Source organism: Anomaloglossus baeobatrachus, chromosome 5 (assembly GCF_048569485.1).
Source record: "Anomaloglossus baeobatrachus isolate aAnoBae1 chromosome 5, aAnoBae1.hap1, whole genome shotgun sequence".
NCBI lineage: Eukaryota > Metazoa > Chordata > Amphibia > Anura > Aromobatidae > Anomaloglossus > Anomaloglossus baeobatrachus.
In genome coordinates this window covers 114,738,667-114,760,216 of record NC_134357.1, presented here as the reverse complement: position 1 = coordinate 114,760,216, position 21,550 = coordinate 114,738,667, and positions in this window count along the sequence as shown.

Sequence of the window (21,550 nt, the reverse complement as noted above, 5' to 3'; positions counted from 1 at the left end):
GGTTACGTGTGCAGGGAGCCGACACTTCCTCGCTCAGCCCCGCCCCCCCGCCCGCACTCCGTACATGTACACACACACACACACACGCACACTCACACTCACACACACTGACCTGTCCCCAGCCCTGCAGACCGCAGCACTGCCACTGATATCCTCAGCACCTGGCTCCACCCCCCGCTCGGCTCCGCCCCCTCCCGCACTCCACATGTGTACACACACACACACTCACTCACACACTCACCTCTCCCCAGCCATGCAGACCGCAGCACTGCCACTGACATCCTCAGCGCCTGGCTCCGCCCCCCGCTCGGCTCCACCCCCTCCCGCACTCCGCATGTGTACAATCACTCACACACACACACACACTCACACACACTCACAACACTCACACACTCACCTGTCCCCAGCCATGAAGACCGCAGCACTGCCACTGACATACTCTGTAAGTTGTGAAAGGCCAAAAGAGGAGGATAGAGATAAAACATGAGCTGCAGATGGAGCGAGGGGATCATAAATCGGTATGGTAAAGTCCCCGATGATGACAGTGGGAGTGTAACAGGCTAGAAAATGAGGAAGCCAAGTGACATATTGATCGAGCAATTGATGGGGGTGGGGGGAGGTCTGGAAGGGGATACATGCCACTTGAAGGGAGAAGGGCCTGTAAAGTGTGGACCTCAAAAGAAGATAAGTTTAATAGGGGCAGCATGGTTTCTCAGTAGCTAGCACTGTTGCTTTGTAGCGTTGGGGTCCTGGGTTCAAATTCCAGCAGAGAAAACATCTGCAATGAGATTGTATGTTCTCCTCGTGTTTACATGAGTTTCCTTCAAGTACTCCAGTTTCCTCCAACACTCCAAGGACATACTGATAGGGAATTCAGATTGTGAGTCCCAATTGGGACAGTGATGATCACATCTGTAAAGCACTGAGGAATTAATAGCGCTAAGTGAGTAAAGTAAAAAGTGTACAGGAGCGTTAACCTGAAAAGCACAATTTGTTGAAAGTAGCACCTCGACTGTCCTGTTCTGTTCTCAGTATGAAAATTTTACCCCAACATATGAGACAGCGACAGTGGTGTCCAACTGCTGGAGACAGGTCTCAGTAAGATCAAGGAGGTTAAGGGAATCTGACAGGAAAAGGTCAGAATGTAGGATTGTTTGTTACCTGCTGACCATGGGTCAGGAGACAGAAGGACTGCAAAAAATATTAATGAAATTTGTGGGGTTTCTGAATGTAGCAAAAGCACCTGAGTTAGAGGAGATATCTCCTATGACTTAGAGAAGGAGAATAGAGTGATGGTTGAGTGATTTTTGAGAGTATCTCTTGTGTTAACTTATATGGTGGTAGTGAAAGGATCATTGTGGTATAAGAATGTGAAAACAGCACAAGAGCTGTACAGAGGGGAAGAGAGAGGGACTGATGTAGATGAAGTACAGAGTGTGTGAAAGGATGGTAGAAATGAGGGACTGAAGCACTAGAACATAAATTATACAAATACATATGGTGAAAACAGTTTGCAGCATAAATGAACTAAAAACAAGTTTGTTTGGCTGTCTTGTTTGACTTTACCTGTCTACTGCCTGTTGTGACTGTCATCCGAGTGGGTGCTGGTGTGGAGCTCCCTCTGGTGGCCAGGAATGGTAATGAAGCTGAGTCTGAATCTGTGACGAAGACAGGTGTTGGAGTTAATTGGGAATCCAGGAAGTCCTATTGCAGATTAGCCTAGTGTATTTAAAAGAGCATTTTCTGCCTGACATCCGCTGGTGACAGCTGTTTTTGTGCTGCTTCTGAAGATGGCTGGGAGCTTTCCCTTCAGTTTCTCCCATTTATTCTGGGCCTGAATCTACTACAGATAACTTTGCTAGTTTCTATGCGTAATTGCTGGACTTGCACTTAAGGGTGTTTCTGCTTATTCCATTTGGTTCTGTGTTTATTTCTTGTATGTGAGAATCTGTCTTTCTGCTTTTGTGAGCAGGGCAGTTCCTCCAGCAAGAAAGGGAGCTTGCTCTCTGTTCATGTTTGGATTATTTGCACTTTAGAATATTGTTTGTTCTGTGATTTTGTTTCTTCCCATTATATCTCCAGTTCACTTTAAAATGTCTGGCACAAGAGTACCTGATATAGCGGGGGAAGGCCCAGTGGTCTTAGTATTTTTTTTTTCCTATCAGGAGTTTGGTATTTTTTGCAAGGTTTTTTGCTGGCCGCAATCAGTTATCTGTCCTGTCCTGTCGTATTTAGTAAATCGGGCCTCACCTTTGCTAATCTATATTTTCTATCTGTGTATTGTGTTTTCTTACATCCCCGTTGTTGCATGTTAAAGGCTTGCTATTTCTTTGGGGACTGCTCAGAGGCAAGTTAGGATTTCTCATTTCTATCTTTGAGGTGTACCAAGTTTCTCCGGCAGTGACGAGGTGTCTAAGTGTGTTAGGAACATCCCACTGCTACTTCCAGTGTTGTCTGATAGATAGGGGATTGCGGTCAGCTTAGTTTCCAACTACTCGTGGTTTTGTTTTTTCTTTATTAATAGGATTTTGTGGGACCATCCATGGTTACCAGATCATAACAGTATCACCGGCCACACAACAAAAAAGGTACTCAAAAGAAAGAATTTTTTTTTATTCTGTATATTTTTCCTCTTATTCTTTGGGTTCCGTGGAAGATCTTTTGCTGGCATGGATATTAACCATAGCAAGTTTCTCCGGCAGTGACGAGGTGTCTAGGTATGTTAGGAACATCCCACTGCTACTTCTAGTGTTGTCTGATAGATTGGGGGTTGCGGTCAGCTTAGTTTCCAACTACTCTTGTGGTTTTGGTTCTTCCTGATTAATGGGATTTTTTGTGATCGTCCACGGTTACCAGATCATAACAACTGCCCATCTAACTGCCATGTGTAACTGTAAGGCACTTTCATAAAATCTGCACAAGTGCCTTCCCCTTATCTGTGTGTAATATATAGGGAGGTTTGTGCTTAGATCCAGGGCTAACTTAACTTGTTAACAATCGATCAATATTTAAGACAGCAGGAGGCAATATGACGCAAAAACAAACAAATAGATTGCAGGTCAACATGGATCATAAAATCTTTGATAAAGTGATATTACCTTACAATGAGATGTATTTCATTGATACATGCTGGAAAGATGGGTTAAACACGTCTAGTTTACATCAGCACCGTTTTTGAAACATCATTTTTTTCATTAGAAAGTTAAAAGGAATAAAAGTTTGTCAACAATTTTTGATTATTCCAACAAAATTTACAAAACCAAAATTTTTAGTGACCACATCATATTTGAAGTCACTTTGAGGTGCGTAGGTGACAGAAAATACCCAAAAGTGACACCATATTAATATTGCACCCTTCAAAGTACACAAAACTACATTTAATAATTGTATTAACCCTTTAGGTGCATCATAGGAATTAAAGCAATGTGGAAGAAAAAAAATGAACATTTTACTTTTTCCCCCAAAATTGTTACTTTAGCCTCTCAAATGTTTTATTTTCTCAAGGGTAACAGAAAAAATAAACCATTTAACTTGTTGTGCACTTTTTCCTGAGTAGGCCGATACCCTATAGGGGGTGGAAAACTATTGTTTGGGCACACAGCCATGCTTGGAAGGAAAGGAACACCATTTGACTTTTGCAGTGCAAAATAAGCCGAAATAGCAAACTCCATGTTACATTTGAAGAGCTCCTGATGTGCCTAAACAGTAAAAATCCCCCACAAGTGACCCCAGTTTGAAAACTACATTCCTCAGGGAATGTAATCTTGAGGTATGGGGAGCACCTTGAACCCACAAATGGGTCATTCCACATCAAGTGGACCAGTTTTAAAAATCGTCCCCACTCGACCTTCTCCAATTTTGCTGAAAATTTATAAGGATGTACATGTATGTTTGAAAAGAGGTTCTGTAAATTTTTAGGGCCAGATCTCAAATACATTGGGCACTGTTGACCTTTCACTGGAGGTCCCACCAAGCCAGCGGCTTCAGCTAAGAGGATTTTGCAAACTTTGGCACATAGCCAATGAAGTTCTATACTGGCTATGATGCTGAAATTTGGCATACTAGCTCAACCTTTGCTTCTTAACACGATAAAATTATTACCGGCTATGACAAAACAATATTTCGGCCGCAATTTTGTGTCAAAGTAGCTTGTAAAACGTGTCGCATAAAATTTATGCCTAACTTTGCCCATATATAACTCAAGACCAAAAACCAATAGTAACTGGTGCTTTGCCCTGTACCCCAAACATCTACATGACGTTGCATTGCTGCAATATCACGGTCAAAGCATATGTATTTGTGGAAATATTCACACCCACATATGATGACAAACTTTAAAAAAACGAATTTTACCTATTTTTAGGTCAAATTTCTCAAAAAGGGTACCCCTAAAATATATTAATTCTGATATCATTAGAAAGAGCACATTTTTCTCTACAAGGATCATTGGGGGTTTTTTTGGAGTCTCTCAGTTTAAGAAAAGAAAAATGCTACTGAACATGGTGTTATTTATTAATACGCAATGAATGGTAACTGCACTATTCAAACCCTTGCGTTGGTCCATGGTGGTTATACCACAACCAATTCACTAAGAATTGGTCTTATAATCCTATTAAGAATTGTAATAATGCTGTCTTTCGAGAATTGGCAGCCCCATCTCCTAGGAGCCATGGCCGATAGCCATGCAAGGCCAGCCGCGGGCGGTCACTTTATCGCAGGTTCCGAAGCCTGAGGGTAGGTGTCTTTGCCTAGGATCCCAAGCCTAATATTGGGTATCTTTTGTTGGTTCCCAAGCCATAATGTTCAGTCTAAGTGGTCTGGAATTGTTGCTGAATTTGCAACATAATCGGTTCAGAGAAGCTGTATTGTCGGCCTATTGCCGTTGCAGCTGGTGCTGGAATTATTGCAATGATTGACTGCTCGGGAATCCAGCATGTATCATTTCTCACAGGCCAGTGAAAGAAGCCAGCTGGTCCATGAGGATGCATAAAATTTATTAATGCATCATGGTCGTCGACTGAAATTTCAGAAATATTTCCAATACACCAGTTCCTATCGTAAATGCAGGAAATGTATTGCCCTGGCTGGAGGTTTGCAATTGGCACAAAAGGCATTTCTGATCTGACAGATCTATCTACATGGGCAATGAAAGATGATGGGTCATTTGACACCCTTGAAATGCGAATCTTTTTGTCATCAATTGGCACAAACTGGTGATTTTCTCTTGTTCCAGCAATTGTATGTCCATCTTTGAACCTTTCCTCTTGAACTACCCGTATTTCATAAATTTTTTCTTTTGGAACAAAAAAAAAAAACTTGATTCCATGCAGTTGCTTGTTGCAAAAGTTGATTAAATTCACCGAGGTCAATATTTGGTTTTCAGTTGGGCGTTGAAGACTGGCATGAGCTGCCAACCTCTTTGCTGTCCCTCCAATCCCATCACAGGGTGACTTTCCATGACTGGTACCAAAAAATTCCATTCAGCGCTGATATTGAAATCAGCATTGTGGTGGCACAAGTTGAGAACATTTTTGAAATTTTTGTACTGGGCTGCAGATCAATCGCTGGAGCATTTCATTTCATAGTTTGCAGGACTCCATATACAGAGCCCCTAAGTGCCAGCAGAGGCGAATCCTCCCTCAACTGACCCAGTTTGGAAATTACACTAAAGAGAGTGGGGACCGCTGTAATTGACCCCGGCATCTCTAGCCGTGCTGGTCAGCTGTCGGTGACTGTGGAGCTGTCGGTGACTGCTGCCAGCACGGAGCTGTCACTGTGTGTTTTCACAGTGACTGTTTATATCCATAGCATGCCATTATGTGGGAGCTGACACCTACTCAAGATGTGCTATGTCCGTAATTCAGCATTAAGGGGTTAAAACTGAGCATCTGTTATATGCTCTTTCAAAATCCCATAAGTGCATGCTATAAAACCTACTTTATGGCACCAATTTATAACAGACACAACAATCAAGGCAAAAAAAGCAATCATAATTGACATGTGGTGTGTTTCGTAGGAAAAATAAAAAAGATGCTATAAAATATTTAACCCATTAATGACTTGTAATATGTCTGTCATAAGTCTTTTCCGTGCCTGTAATTCGGGCTCGCATGCAAAGCCCACATCTTTGCAGACACATAATGAAAAAATCCCATAGCAACTAGCGGGGGATTGCCATGATCACACGGGCCCTGGGATAATTCTGCCTAGTAACGCGGGTGTGTGGCCTGGGGCCAATCAGCACACTGCGCGGGTGCTTACAAATACTTTGGCAGACCCTGAAGTATTCTGCCTGGTAACGCGGGTGTGTGGCCTGCGGCCAATCAGCACACCGCGCGGGTGTTTATAAGTATTTCATTGGTAGTATTATTTTGTGCGGGAAGGAGTTTTTGCTATAAAAAGAGTGGTTTTGGTCAGCTGTGCCATTCACAGCTGAAGAGCTAAGAAGAAGTTGCCATGGAGTCCCTGCTAGAACAGCTGATCCAGAGGGCCGGCGAAGAGGACGGCGTCCAGTGGATGCGAGCCTGTCTGGGCGGAGGCGCCGCTGAAGTATCGGAGGACCGGGAGATAGGAGAAGTGTCGGGGACGGCGGTTCCGGTAGCGGCGACAGAGGATGGTGTCGGCGTGGTGCGGAGGTCGAGGAAGAGAAAGGAGAGCTACTCACCGCCAGCGTTGGAGAGGAGGTCCAGGAGCAGCAAGGCTGGAGCGGCGTCGGCAGGTGTCCGGAGGAAGGCGGCGGCGGCAGCGACTCTGACATCGGCATCGCGGAGTCACGAGGGTGTACGAAGATCCGGAAGAAGCGGAAGTAGCGGTCGTGGCAGCGGTCGCGCGAGATCTGCGCGGGCTGCGTCAGCAGTCTCGCGGGATTTCGAGAGGTCAGCGCGAGACTTCAGGAGATCGGGTCATCAGGAGGCGTCCGTGGTGCCGGAGGTCGCGCGAAGGGCTGCCACTGTCCAGGGTGCCGGTGAGGGGGTTGTCGCGGGCAGTAGCATGCCGTCGCTGCTGCAAAAGAGCTCCCTTGCAGCGGCAGCGCTACAGGCCTGGGCCTCCGATAATTCGGTCAGCGACGGCGGTGAAGTCTGTGGCGTTCCTGGGCTTGCCGCCGTAGGACCATCGGTCGCTGCCCCCCAGCCATCGGATGCCAGCGGCAGGAGGGAGAATCGGGACTTCAGGAATGGTGAGCTTTCCTTCTCACATTCTCCTTTTGCTAACCTAAGTGTAGGTAGTGTAGATAGTGTTAGGGACTTAATCTACAGTATTTGTACAGAGTTTATGCAGACTGGTGCTAGATCAGCTACCCCCCAGTCAGTGCTGCCTGTAAATTTGCATGAGCCTATGGTTCAAGGTATCCCCCAAACTTGTTACAAGGAGGCGTTAACATGTAAATCTTCTCCTTTGGGGTTCCATTTGAATGGAGCCGTAAAGGAGAAGATTTGGAAAAAGGAATATGTTGATGTTTTTTCACTTTTACCAACTGGTAGGGAGTCCCGGATTGTGGGGTCTGAGGTCAGGGGTGAGTTGGACGGTGATAAAAAAAAGATTTACAAGTCCTTTCATAACTGGCTTCAGGCGTTCACAATCTATGCATCAGTCTTGGGTGAGCGGTTCCCTGGAGAGTGCAGTGGGCTGTTCCAGCATATTGATGCAATATTGGAGGCCTACCGCAATTTCGGGGGAACCGCATGGCTTGTTTATGACGAGTCATTTAGGCAAAAAATGTCGATGCATGATAGTATGAAGTGGGGGGAGAAGGACGTGGGTTTATGGTTGAATTTAATGTTACCACAAAGGAATATGGTGGCAAAGCAGGCTCCTAATCTGCAGTTGAAGAAAGGAGTCTGCTTTGCTTTTAATGAATCAGCTTGTAAGTGGCTGAACAACTGTAGGTTTAGACACGAATGTTCTAATTGTGGTGGCGCACATCCCATGGCGAGATGTTTCAAACGAAATGCGCCAGCTGGTCAGCAAGCAAACAATCTGCGGGAGCTTTTTCTCAAAAGCACAGACTCCTGTGATGTTGGGAAAAATGCTTCCGTGGTTAAAACGGTTCCCAGACAGGCTGAAAGGCAGCATAATAGCTAATGGCTTTGAGCATGGTTTTTTCGTACCGACATTTTTGGGTCAAGGTTGCGTTTTGGTTCGCAATTTACCTTCTATTAGGCCGCATATTCAATTTGTCTCTGAACACATTCAGAAGGAATTGCTTTTGGACAGATTGGCGGGCCCATTTTCTTCTCCTCCGTTTGCTAATTTCCGAATTTCACCCTTGGGTATAGTGCCAAAAAAGGAGGCTGGTAGTTTTAGGGTGATACACCATTTATCTTTTCCAAAGGGAGGGTCTCTTAATGACGAAGTTGATTCCAGGGATGCATCTGTTCATTATGCATCATTTGACTTGGCAGTTGAGCTCCTTCGACGGTTTGGTCGCGGAGCTCTGCTGGCAAAGTCTGATATAAAGTCGGCATTTCGATTACTGCCTGTCCATCCTTCTGGTTTCAACTCCTTAGGGTTTTATTTTAATGGGGAGTTTTACTTCGACAGGTGTTTACCAATGGGGTTTGCTTTGTCATGTTTTTATTTTGAAAGCTTTTCGTCATTTTTACATTGGGTAGTGCAGGATTCCGTGCCATCTGGCGGGATCATGCACTACTTGGATGATTTCTTGTTCGTGGGCCACAGGGATTCTGATTTGTGTGGGGAGTTGCTGCAGAGGTTTTTGATGTTTATGAATCATTTTGGGGTCCCTGTGGCCGGCGAAAAGACAGTATCCCCTTGCCAGAATTTAGATTTTTTAGGTATTACAATTGATTCAGCTTCATTAGAATGCAGCCTTCCAGCTGATAAATTGATACAGCTACAGGATTTGATAGATAGCATTGTATTTAAGGAGAAGGTCACTCTTCGTGAACTACAATCTTTGTTGGGATCGCTCAATTTTGCCTTTCGTATTATTCCCATGGGGAGGGTGTTTTGCCGCAGGTTATATGACAGTATTAAAGGGCTTAGTTCTCCTATGGCACATATTCGGGTATCGGCTGAAATGAGGGAGGACTTAGTGGTTTGGAAAAGATTCCTATGTGAGTTTAATGGGATTAGTTGTCTGCAGGAACAGTTTTGTTCGTCGGAGGAGTTAGGTCTTAGCTTTTGTACAGATGTTTCACATGGTTTTTTAGTTTCTTTAGGCAGTGTCTGGTCGGCGGACGCCTGGCCAAAAAAATGGTTAGCTGTTGGCCTGACAGAAAAAAAGGTAGCTTTGGAGTTATTTGCGGTTTTTGTGGTCGTTTCCCTGTGGGGCGAGGCTCTCGCTAATAAAAGGATTTGTCTTCGTTCCAGTAGTAAAGGTCTTGTTTTTGCTGTTAACACGCTGTCTTCCAAGTGTTTTTGGTCAGCCAGGGTGCTGAGGCAGATTGTTTTGCAATGCTTGAGAGCTAACATCTGGTTGAAAGCAGTGTTGACTCAGGAACAGACCGTGGTTTCATCTCTATCTTTTTTGCAGCGGTTATCCGGGTGGAGAGAAGGAACACGGAAGGGACAGGTAGAAGTAGCTTGTCCGGAGCACTTCTTCCAGATTCTGGGGATTTAATCTCGGGTTGTATAAAGAATTCTCTAGCTCCAAATACATGGGCAGCTTATGCTGCTGCATGGCACAAATGGAAACAGTTTTGTGATGCTAGAGGGTTTGATAGTCACAGGGGTGAGTTACCCGCAGTTTGGGCTTACATACACTTTGAATTGTTGGGTGGGAGTAGTCATTCTGCATTACACAAAGCCTTGTCAGGTATTTCATTTTTTCTGAAAATATGGGGTTTTCAGTCGCTTTTTTCTTTTTTCTCTATTAGGCAGTTTTTTAAAGGGCTTAAGAAAGGGTCTATCCAGGCTGATGCTAGACGTCCTATCTCAATGGAGTTGTTAGAAGAACTATGGGTTGCACTGGCGTCTGTTTGTTTGAATAATATTGAGACATTGTTGTTTCGGGCTGCTTTTGTTGTGGCCTTTTTTGCCGCATTGCGGATTTCGGAGTTAGTTTCTCACAGTAAGAAGGTCGTTAGTGGGTTAATGTTTGAGGACGTGAAGGATTTTAGAGCAAATTGTTTTATTTCTGTTAGTAGCTCAAAAACTGATCAATTTAAGAGGGGTCAATTAATTAAGCTTTCGTCCATTGCCAATTCACGTCTGTGTCCAGTTTTTAACCTTAGACAGTGGTTAGGCGTTCGCCCTCCTTTGGCTGGAGCTTTATTTATTCATAGCTCGGGCGACCCAGCAACAAAATTTCAGTTTAATTTAATTTTAAAACGTTGTCTGTCATTTCTGGGGAAGAGTGATTTGAAGATATCTTCACATTCTTTTAGAATCGGGGCCGCCACGGTGGCAGCCAGCTTGGGATTAAATAAAGGAAAAATTATGAAGTTGGGGAGATGGTCTTCAGGGCGGTACCAACTGTATGTCAGGCCTCATTTGTTGCTTACCTAATCATTTTTGTTTACAGAGCCCCTGACTGTCTGGATAATTGGCCACTCGTTTGTTTACTGGGCCCAGAAGCGTGCGGCTGCTCGGACATATATTGAAAACCTTGCATTTGCCCATGAACAGGTTAACATTTTTTGGCTTAGCAGCCGGGGTATGAAATGGGAGCACCTTTTTGCTGAGTTGAGAAGGGGAGCAGCGTACTACCCATCTCCTGATTTATTAATCATTCATGTAGGAGGGAACGATGTAGGAAAAGTACGAACTCTTGATTTTATTGCCCGAATAAAAAGAGACATTGTTTTGGTTAAAAATATTTTTCCTTCAGCAGCGCTGGTGTTCTCTGAAATCATCCCCAGGTTGGTTTGGTGTGGATCTCAGTTTTCATTTATGGAAAAGATTAGAAAACGGATTAATAGGGTTTTATCAAAATTTTTCTGTTCGATTGGGGAAGCTTCCTTTAGGCATCTGGATTTAGAGGGTTTTGAACAAGGCATATATAGATCAGATGGGGTACATCTATCTGATATCGGTATAGATATATTTAATCTGGGATTACAGAGTATGGTGGAGAATTGGCTTGTTGGTCGTGTGGGGGGACACTAATGAGGCATTAGTGTCCGTGTGGGAAAAATCGCCCAGAGGCTCTGGGTGAATTCTGGTTATTATCTTTGTGAATTTTTGGTATGGTTTTATATGGTAATGTTTTGTTATGGTTTTTATATACTTGATTATTCGGTAACCCTTAATAATAAACAAATGGCCAATTTATTCCAATCCATACTCTGTAGTCTGTCTCAGTGTTATTTGTATGTGAATGTATGGGTCTTGTGTGATCATGAAAAAATCCCATAGCAACTAGCGGGGGATTGCCATGATCACACGGGCCCTGGGATAATTCTGCCTAGTAACGCGGATGTGTGTGGCCTGGGGCCAATCAGCACACTGCGCGGGTGCTTACAAATACTTTGGCAGACCCTGAGGTATTCTGCCTGGTAATGCGGGTGTGTGGCCTGCGGCCAATCAGCACACCGCGCGGGTGTTTATAAGTATTTTATTGGTAGTATTATTTTGTGCGGGAAGGAGTTTTTGCTATAAAAAGAGTGGTTTTGGTCAGCTGTGCCATTCACAGCTGAAGAGCTAAGAAGAAGTTGCCCCGCCCTCCCGCCCCCTTTTTTATCCTTTTAGTTTTTCTTTTGTTATTTTTTTTTTGTCATTTGTTTATATTAGAGGGGAAAAATCGCCCAGAGGCTCTTGGTGGATTCTGGTTATTATCTTTGTGAATTTTTGGTATGGTTTTATATGGTAATGTTTTGTTATGGTTTTTATATACTTGATTATTTGGTAACCCTTAATAATAAACAAATGGCCAATTTATTCCAATCCATACTCTGTAGTCTGTCTCAGTGTTATTTGTATGTGAATGTATGGGTCTTGTGTGATCATGACTGAATTATTCAGCCCTCACCTGCCCGTGGCTGTTAACATATTAAATGCCGCTGTCGATCTCTAACAGCAGCATTTAATGTGCGCCGTCAGGGGGGTCACAGTGTTATAACTATTCATCAGCATGCCTGGACATGATTTTGAGACGCCGATATGTTGCCTTGACAACTAGGGATCTCCTGAAGACCCCTGTGGCTGTTATCACAGTACTCCTGTGAAAACCAGCCCATGGCCGACGTTCAGAGGAGACTGTGATTTCCGCTATATGTTGTGGCATTGCTGTTTATAGCACAAGCGTTTGGTTTAAATCCCTTAAGGTAACTATTAAATACAGTGAAAAGTAGAAAAAAAAAGTAAAACAAAATCTGAAAAAACAAACAAAAACTGCACATACAGTCATGGCCGAAAGTATCGGCACCCGTGCAATTATTCCAGAAAATGAAGTATTTCTCCCAGAAAATTATAGCGATTACACATGCTTGTTCTTCGTGTATTGTAACAATACAAAAAACAAAATTGGGGAAAAAAAGGGCAAATTTGACATAATTTCACACAAAACCCCAAAAATTGGGTGGACAAAATTGTTAACACCCTCAACTTAATATTTGTTTGCACACTCTTTGTTATTAATAACTGCAATCAATCGCTTCATATAACAGCAAGCTTCTTACTGGAATTTTGGACCCCTCTCCTTTTGGAAACTGCTCCAGGTCTCTCATATTTGAAGGCGTCTTCTCCCAACAGCAATTTTAAGATCTCTCCACAGGAGTTCAACAGGATTTAGATCCTGACTCATTGCAGCCATTTCAGAACTCTCCAGCACTTTGTTTCCATCAATTTCTAGGGGCTTTTTGAAGTATGTTTGGGGTCATTGTCCTACTGGAAGACCCATTAGCTAAAAAACAAACCCAGGTTTCTGACACTGGGTGCTACATTGCAACCCAAAATCCTTTGGTAATATTTAGTTTTCATGATGCCTTGCACACAGTCACAGTCAAGACACCCAGTGCCAGAGGCACAATACAAGCCCAAATCATCTTTGAGCCTCCACCATATTTAACTGTAGGTACTGTGTTCTTTGCTTTGTAGGCTTCATTCTGTTTTCTATAGATGTGCTTTACCAAAAAGCTCTATATTGTCTCATTTGTGCACACAAGATGCTTTCCCAGAAGGATTTTGACTTAGTCATGTACAGTTTAGCTTTTTTATGTCTCAGTGCAATCCTCCTGGGTCTCCTGCTGTAGCATTTCATTTCATTCAGTCAATGGATAGTTTGCTCTGACACTGATGTACCCTGAGGCTGCATGACAGTTTAAATTACTTAGGACGTTCATAGGAGCTGCTTATCCACCATCTGGAGTATCCTGTGTTGCAACATTTCATCAATTTTTCTCTGCTTTCAAAGTCGAGGGAGATTAGCTACAGTGCCATGGGTTACAAACTTCTTGATTATGTTGTGCACTCTGGACAAAGGAACATTACGATCTCTGGAAAAGGACTTGCAATCTTGAGATTGTTGATATTTTTCAATAAATATGATTCTCAAGTCCCCAGACAGTTCTCTTCTCTTCTTTATATTCTTCATGCTTAGTGTGGCACACACAAACACACAATGCAAATATTGATTCAACTTCTCCCTTTTTTATCTGGTTTCAGGTGTGATTTTCATTTTGCCCACACCTGTTACTTGCCACAGGTGAGTTTGAGCGAGCATCACATGCTTGAAACAATGTTGTTTACCCAATAATTTTGGAAAGGTGTCAACAATTTTGTCTAGCCCATTTTTGGGGGTTTGTGTGAAATTATATCCTATTTTTCTGTTTTTTGTGTGTTTCAAAAAAAGCATGTGTATGACAAAACAATTGCAATAACTTTCTGGTAGAAATACTTAATCTTCTAGAATAATTTCAAGGGTAGTAACACATTTGGCCATGACTGTATTTGGTATTCCTCTACTCGTAAAAGTCCAATCTATTAAAATCTAAAATAAATTAATCAGATTGGTAAACAGCATGAGGAGAAAAAAAATCAAAAACACGAAAATTGTGGTTTTTCGTTAAAAAAAAAAAAAAAAATTCACTCAAGCCTTAAGGTTTAATCCTTTCACCCCCGAGTGTCATTTTATGTGGTAATAACTCTGGAATGCTTCAATATTTCCCTGTGATTCTCAGAATATTTTTTCGTGACACATTGTATTTCATGTTAGTGGTAATTTTTTGTTGATATAATTTGTGGTTATTTATGAAAATAAAGAAAATTTGACAAAAATGTAAAAATCTCTCAATTTTTGAACTTTAAGCCTGCTTTACATGTTACGATTCTGCATACGATATCGTATGCGATCATAACCGCCCCTATCGTATGTGCGGCACGTTCAATTTTGTTGAATGTGCCGCACAAACGATTAACCCCCGTCACACGTACTTACCCGTGCATACGACCTTGATGTGGGCATCGAACGACCACTTCCTGGAGTGGGAGGGACATTCAGCGTCACATAGACGTCATGCAGCAGCGGCCAATAGAAGCGGAGGGGCGGAGATGAGCGGGACGTAAACATCCCGCCCACCTTCTTCCTTCCACATTGCTGGCCGGGAGCCGGAGGACGCAGGTAAAATCTGTTCATCGTTCCCGGGGTGTCACACACTGCGATGTGTGCTACCCCGGGTACGATGAACAACCTGATGTTTAATTCATGAGGAATGAACGACGTGCGTGCGATGAATGTTTTACCGTTCATTCGCAATCGCATGTAGCTGTTACACACTACAATATCACTAACGATGCCGGATGTGCGTCACTTACAACGTGACCCCGCCGACACATAGTAAGATATATTGTAGTGTATAAAGCGGGCTGAGCACTGAATATTTATGTTCTTAAGGCCCCCTTCACACGTCAGTGATTCTGGTACATATGTGTTTTTTTTAATACGTACCAGAATCACTGACATACGCAGACCTATTATAATCAATGGGTCTGCTCACACATCAGTGATTTTTCACTGAACGTGTCTCCGTGCAGCGTACACGGGTGTCCGTGATTCTGCACGGAGACAAGTCAGTTTTTTTCTGGCATCACTGATGACCCACGGACCACACTATGGTGTGATCCGTGTGTGATACGTGAAACACGTACCAGAAAAACACTGACATATCAAATAATAAACATTTTCAACTCACCTTTCCAGCGATTCACTGTGCAGCCTCTGCTCTCTGCAGCTCCTGCCCGGCGCATGAATATTCATGAAAGCAGGAACAGCCGACCCGGAAGTAGCTGCAGAGAGCGGTGGGTGGACGCTGCAGAGCCGAGGAGTTCAGCACCATGGACAGCAGTAGTGAAGGCAGGTGAGTAATGGCCACGGATCACAGATGGCACATGGGTTGTCCATGTGCAGTGAATCACGGAACATGGAGGGACATGTGCGTGTTTTACACGTCAGTGAAGAACATCAGTGTTTTTCACTGATGTGTGAAGGGGGCCTAAACCAGATGGTTATATCACACAAAATCATCAATAAGTGACATTTGACATGTCTACTTTACATAAGCACCATTTTTTAAACAATATTCTCTTGTTAAAAAGTTAGAAGGATTAAAAATTTATCAGCCATTTCTCATTTTTCCAACAAAATTTACGAAACCAATTTTGTTAGGGAACACAATATTTGAAGTGACTTTGAAAATCTATGTGACAGTAAATACCCAAAAGTGATATCATTTTAAAACTTCCCCCTTCAAAGTGCTCAAAACCACTTTTAAGAGGTTAATTGACCCTTTAGGTGGTACACAGGAATTAAAGCGATATGGAAGGAAAAATCAACATTTTACTTTTTCCCACAAAAATATTGCTTCAGCTCCACATTTTTCATTTTTACAAGCTTAATAGGGGGAAAGGTGCCATATTATTTGTTGAGAATTTTTTCCTGAGTATGCCTATACCCCATATGTGATGGAAAACTACTATGAGGGCTCACGACAAGGCTCGGAAGCAAAGAAGGCCTATTTGAATTTTGGAGTGCAAAACTGGCTGGAATAAATAGCAGATGGCATGTTGCATTTGCAGAGCACCTGATGTGAGTAAACAGTGGAAACCACCCCACAAGTCACCCCATTTGGAAACTAGACCCTCAAAGAATTTAGATGTTTGGTGAACACCTTGAATCCACAGGTGCTTCACAGAATTAAATAATGTTGAGTTGTAAAAATGAAAAAAATAATTTTTACAATTAAAATGTTACACTAACCTAAAATTTTTGATTTTCACAAGGGTAACAGGAGAAAATGGACCATAGAATTTGTTGTGCAAGTTCTCCTAAGTACACAAGTACCCCATATGTGGTAGGAAAAAAATACTCTTTGGACGTACGGCAGCGTTTTGAAAGGAAGTTATCACTTTTATAACTTTGGGTGCAGATCGCACACACCCTGTCTCATTTGCAGAACCCATGATGTGCCTAAACAGTGGAAACCCTCCACAAGTCACCCCCATTTGGAGACTACACCTCTCTGGATATTCATCTAGATGTGTGGTGAGCACCTTTAACCCACAGGTGCTTCACAGAATTTTATAACGTTGAACCATGAAAATAATAATAAAAAAACACTACATTTTTAACAACAAAAATGTTTCCTTAACCCAAATTGTTTCATTTTTACAAGGTTAAAATTAGAAAATGGATCATGCAATATATTGTACAATTTTTCCTGAGTACAGGGATACCCTATATATGGTGGAAAAGAATTGTTTGCGTACATGGCAGAGCTCAAAAGAGAAGGAGTGCTATTTGAATTTTAGTGTACCATTTTGGCTGCAATACATTTCGGATGCTAAAATAGTTGAAACCACCCACAAGTACACCCATTCTGGAATTTACACCTCTCAAGGAAATCATCTAGGGCTTTAGTGAGCAATTTTAACCCTCAGGTGAATCACAGGATTGTATAACATTGGGCTTTGAAAATAAAAAAATACTATTTTTCCACTAAAATGTTGCATTGGCCCCAAAGCTATAATTGTCAAAAAGGGTTATAGGAGAAAATGGATAATATAATTTCTCCCGAGTTTGCCAATACCCCATATGTAGTCAAAAACTACTTTAGAGGCACAGTGCTAAACTCAGAAGGGAAGGAACACCATAGGATTTTAGATTTAGCTGGAATGGTTTGGGGGTGGCATGTCACATTGCAGAGACCAGAGACACCCCTAAATGAATTCATGTAGAGAGGCAGTGAACATATTGACATTTCAGGTGTGTCACCTAATTTTATACCATTGCGCGAGGAAGAAAGAATAATTCCATTTTTTTTTTAATTAAAATGTTGTTTTAGCTCCAAGTTATTAATTTTTATAATGGCTAATAAAAAAAAATGGACCGCACAGTTTATGTAATTTTTGTTGAGTGTAGGAACTTTTGCTTCGTGTGCCCAATTCAACATGAAAAATTTGGTGAAAAGTCCCCTTTAAATATGCTCAGTATTCTGATATGGACAGCCATGTACAATGTACAGTATATCATAATCCACGATGCACGCTCTGTGTAATGCTTATTCAGAAAACAATCAAACTTTCCTAATATATAGAGAGCCATATTCATATTAGACAACAAAAATAAAATACAAGAGTATAAGGCCTAAAATATTATGTTTTTATAATTATAAAATAAATAATAATTATTAATAAGTATGGTGATACATGTATGGGAACCAAACAGGAAAGTGCTGTTACAATAATTCTTATATCATAATACAAAGGTACCGTTTTTCCCCGATAGTAAGACACCCCCGATAGTAAGACGTAGTGGGGGTTTTAGGGGGAGGTCGGCTAATGTAAGACGTACCCCGAAAGTAAGACATAATAAACTGTACGTTGGAAAAACAAAAGCCATAGTACCGGTACCTTTTGCTGCATTAACAGCGGGATGTGGCCGGTTAGAGCGGGATGCGGACGGTTACAGCGGGATGCGGACGGATCTGGAGCGGAATGAGCGGAGAGATGTGGAGGCCGTGGGAGACGCAGTAATGTTGTCCGTGGTCCATCAGGACCATGGACAACATACAAAAACACGCAGCCTCAGTGCCCTCATGTGCAGCCGCTGGTGGCCCCTCTGATTGGCCCAGCGGCTCCTGCATGAGGAAGAAGCCACACCTCTACCCAGCACCGCAGAGGAATTGATCCAATCGCCATTATGGTACCAAGTAAGCAATTCACAAAATGCACCATGTAAAGTTTCCTTAACTTGCGGCACACTTACGGCGCAATCGCGGCAAGTCCCCATACTGTACATTGCATGGAGACTTGCTGCGATTGCTGTGGGATACTGTATGGGGCTGTTACCCTATGGGAGGTTGTGTGGGATACTGCATGGGGCTGTAACCCTATGGGAGACTGTGTGGGATACTGTATGGGGCTGCAACCCTATGGAAGGCTGTGTGGGATACTGTATGGGGCTGTAACCCTATGGGAGACTGTGTGGGATACTGTATGGGACACTGTATTGTTTTATAGTTAAAACAAAAATCGACATTTTTTTTCCAATATAAGACATACCCCGAAAGTAAGACATAGTGGGACTTTTGGGGGTAAAAAGAATGTATGACACTGTCTTACTTTCGGGGAAACACGGTAGAAGTCTGTTTCTTACATATAAAATACATGCATTATAAAAGTGCCATGTGCATGCAATTCATACAGCAAATAAATATTATGGCTATATTACATACAAAACAACAAAATTACAAATCAATGAATATAATTAAATGTGTACGTGCTAATACTCAATGTAAGGACAGTTTCCTATTCATATATTGCACAATAGTCACCAGATATAAAGTGACTCTGTGCTAATACACAATGGAAAAAAAACAGTTCTTGTTCATATATTGCACAATAGTCACCAAGTTATCCATATAAGAATAAAGTACATTGGCAATTTGAATTATTCACAGATATGCAGTACTAGTATACCCTGACAGTGCTTGAATGTTATGTCGATAATTAGAATAATATCAGCTTACATAAGCAGAAGTGCTAGATGATTAAGGAAACATTTGCCATTTCCTAATGAACAGACTTACTATTTGAACAGCGCTGCTCTGCCCCCAACACACGTTTCGTTTCACACTTCCTCAGGAGGCATGTGTCGGGGAGGCAGGAACTGTTTTTTATAGAGCCTGTGGGCAATCATTGATGGCACAGGGGACCCCTATGTGACCAATCAGAGGAGGGGCAGGTCAGCAATTGGCACATGCGTTGTTAGCGTCGGACACTTCAGGACTTTCGATGCTGCAGTCAGCGGGACATTAGCGTCTGTCGACGTCAAGTCGACAGTACATGCGCAAGCAGTAATGAAGCAAACCAAACCACCAGTGCCAGCGCTTCAGAGCATGCACACAAACCTGCAGGGAGAAAGTTGCATGGGGAAATAATGCAGCGTTTAAGATGTAGTGAGATGTGTGTAAGTGTATGAAAAAACATTAATGTATAATGAGAAAAATGAATTAATTTTCATTAATATATGTGAGAGGTAAGGGATTAAGTGAATGTACATATATAAATTATACACCAATTCATTAGTATGTGTATAAATATCGCTGTAAATTAATTAAACTACATTTAATAACACTATTTCATATATTGGTGAGTAAATAGAGATAAACAGATTACGGTATATAAGTGTACATGAATCATAACAGATACAAAATCACAAGGGTTAATGAAAAAGCCCTGTATGTGTGGTATGAGATTAAGTGAAAAAAAACCTAAGTAAATAAATAAAATTTTATATATACAGTCATATGAAAAAGTTTGGGCACCCCTATTAATGTTAACCTTTTTTCTTTATAACAATTTGGGTTTTTGCAACAGCTATTTCAGTTTCATATATCTAATAACTGATGGACTGAGTAATATTTCTGGATTGAAATGAGGTTTATTGTACTAACAGAAAATGTGCAATCCGCATTTAAACAAAATTTGACTGGTGCAAAAGTATGGGCACCCTTATCAATTTCTTGATTTGAACACTCCTAACTACTTTTTACTGACTTACTAAAGCACTAAATTGGTTTTGTAACCTCATTGAGCATTGAACTTCATAGGCAGGTGTATCCAATCATGAGAAAAGGTATTTAAGGTGGCCACTTGCAAGTTGTTCTCCTATTTGAATCTCCTATGAAGAGTGGCATCATGGGCTCCTCAAAACAACTCTCAAATGATCTGATAACAAAGATTATTCAACATAGTTGTTCAGGGGAAGGATACAAAAAGTTGTCTCAGAGATTTAAACTGTCAGTTTCCACTGTGAGGAACATAAAAAGGAAATGGAAGAACACAGGTACAGTTCTTGTTAAGCCCAGAAGTGGCAGGCCAAGAAAAATATCAGAAAGGCAGAGAAGAAGAATGGTTAGAACAGTCAAGGACAATCCACAGTCCACCTCCAAAGACCTGCAGCATCATCTTGCTGCAGATTGTGTCAATGTGCATCGGTCAACAATACAGCGCACGTTGCACAAGGAGAAGCTGTATAGGAGAGTGATGAGAAAGAAGCCGTTTCTGCAAAGCATGCCACAAACAGAGTCACCTGAGGTATGCAAAAGCACATTTGGACAAGCCAGTTATATTTTGGAAGAAGGTCCTGTGAACTGATGAAACAAAGATTGAGTTGTTTGCTCATACAAAAAGGTGTTATGCATGGAGGCAAAAAAACACGGCATTCCAAGAAAAGCACTTGCTACCCACAGTAAAATTTGGTGGTGGTTCCATCATGCTTTGGGGCTGTGTGGCCAATGCCGGCACCGGGAATCTTGTTAAAGTTGAGGGTCGCATGGATTCAACTCAGTATCAGCAGATTCTTGACAATAATGTGCAAGAATCAGTGACGAAGTTGAAGTTATGCAGGGGATGGATATTTCAGCAAGACAATGATCCAAAACACCGCTCCAAATCTACTCAGGCATTCATGCAGAGGAACAATTACAATGTTCTGGAATGGCCATCCCAGTCCCCAGACCTGAATATCATTGAAAATCTGTGGGATGATTTGAAGCCTGCTGTCCATGCTCGGCGACCATCAAACTTAACTGAACTGGAATTGTTTTGTAAACAGGAATGGTCAAATATACCTTCATCCAGGATCCACAAACTCATTAAAAGCTACAGGAAGCGACTAGAGGCTGTTATTTTTGCAAAAGGAGGATCTACAAAATATTAATGTCACTTTTATGTTGAGGTGCCTATACTTTTGCACAGATCAAATTTTGTTTAAATGGGGATTGCACATTTTCTGTTAGTACAATAAACCTGATTTCAATCCAGAAATATTACTCAGTCCACCAGTTATTAGATATATGAAATTGAAATAGCTGTTGCAAAAACCCAAATTGTTATAAAGAAAAAAGGTTAACATTAATAGGGGTGCCCAAACTTTTTCATATGACTGTAATTATATATATATATATATATATATATATATATATATATATATATATATATAGTCATATGAAAAATCCATATTTATTAATAATTATTACTATTTATTTTAAATTATATAAATTGATTATTCAGAAAACAGTATAGTCAGTTCATGTTATGCCAAAGTATCAATACAGCATACACTCGAACATCCTTAAGGAACACATCT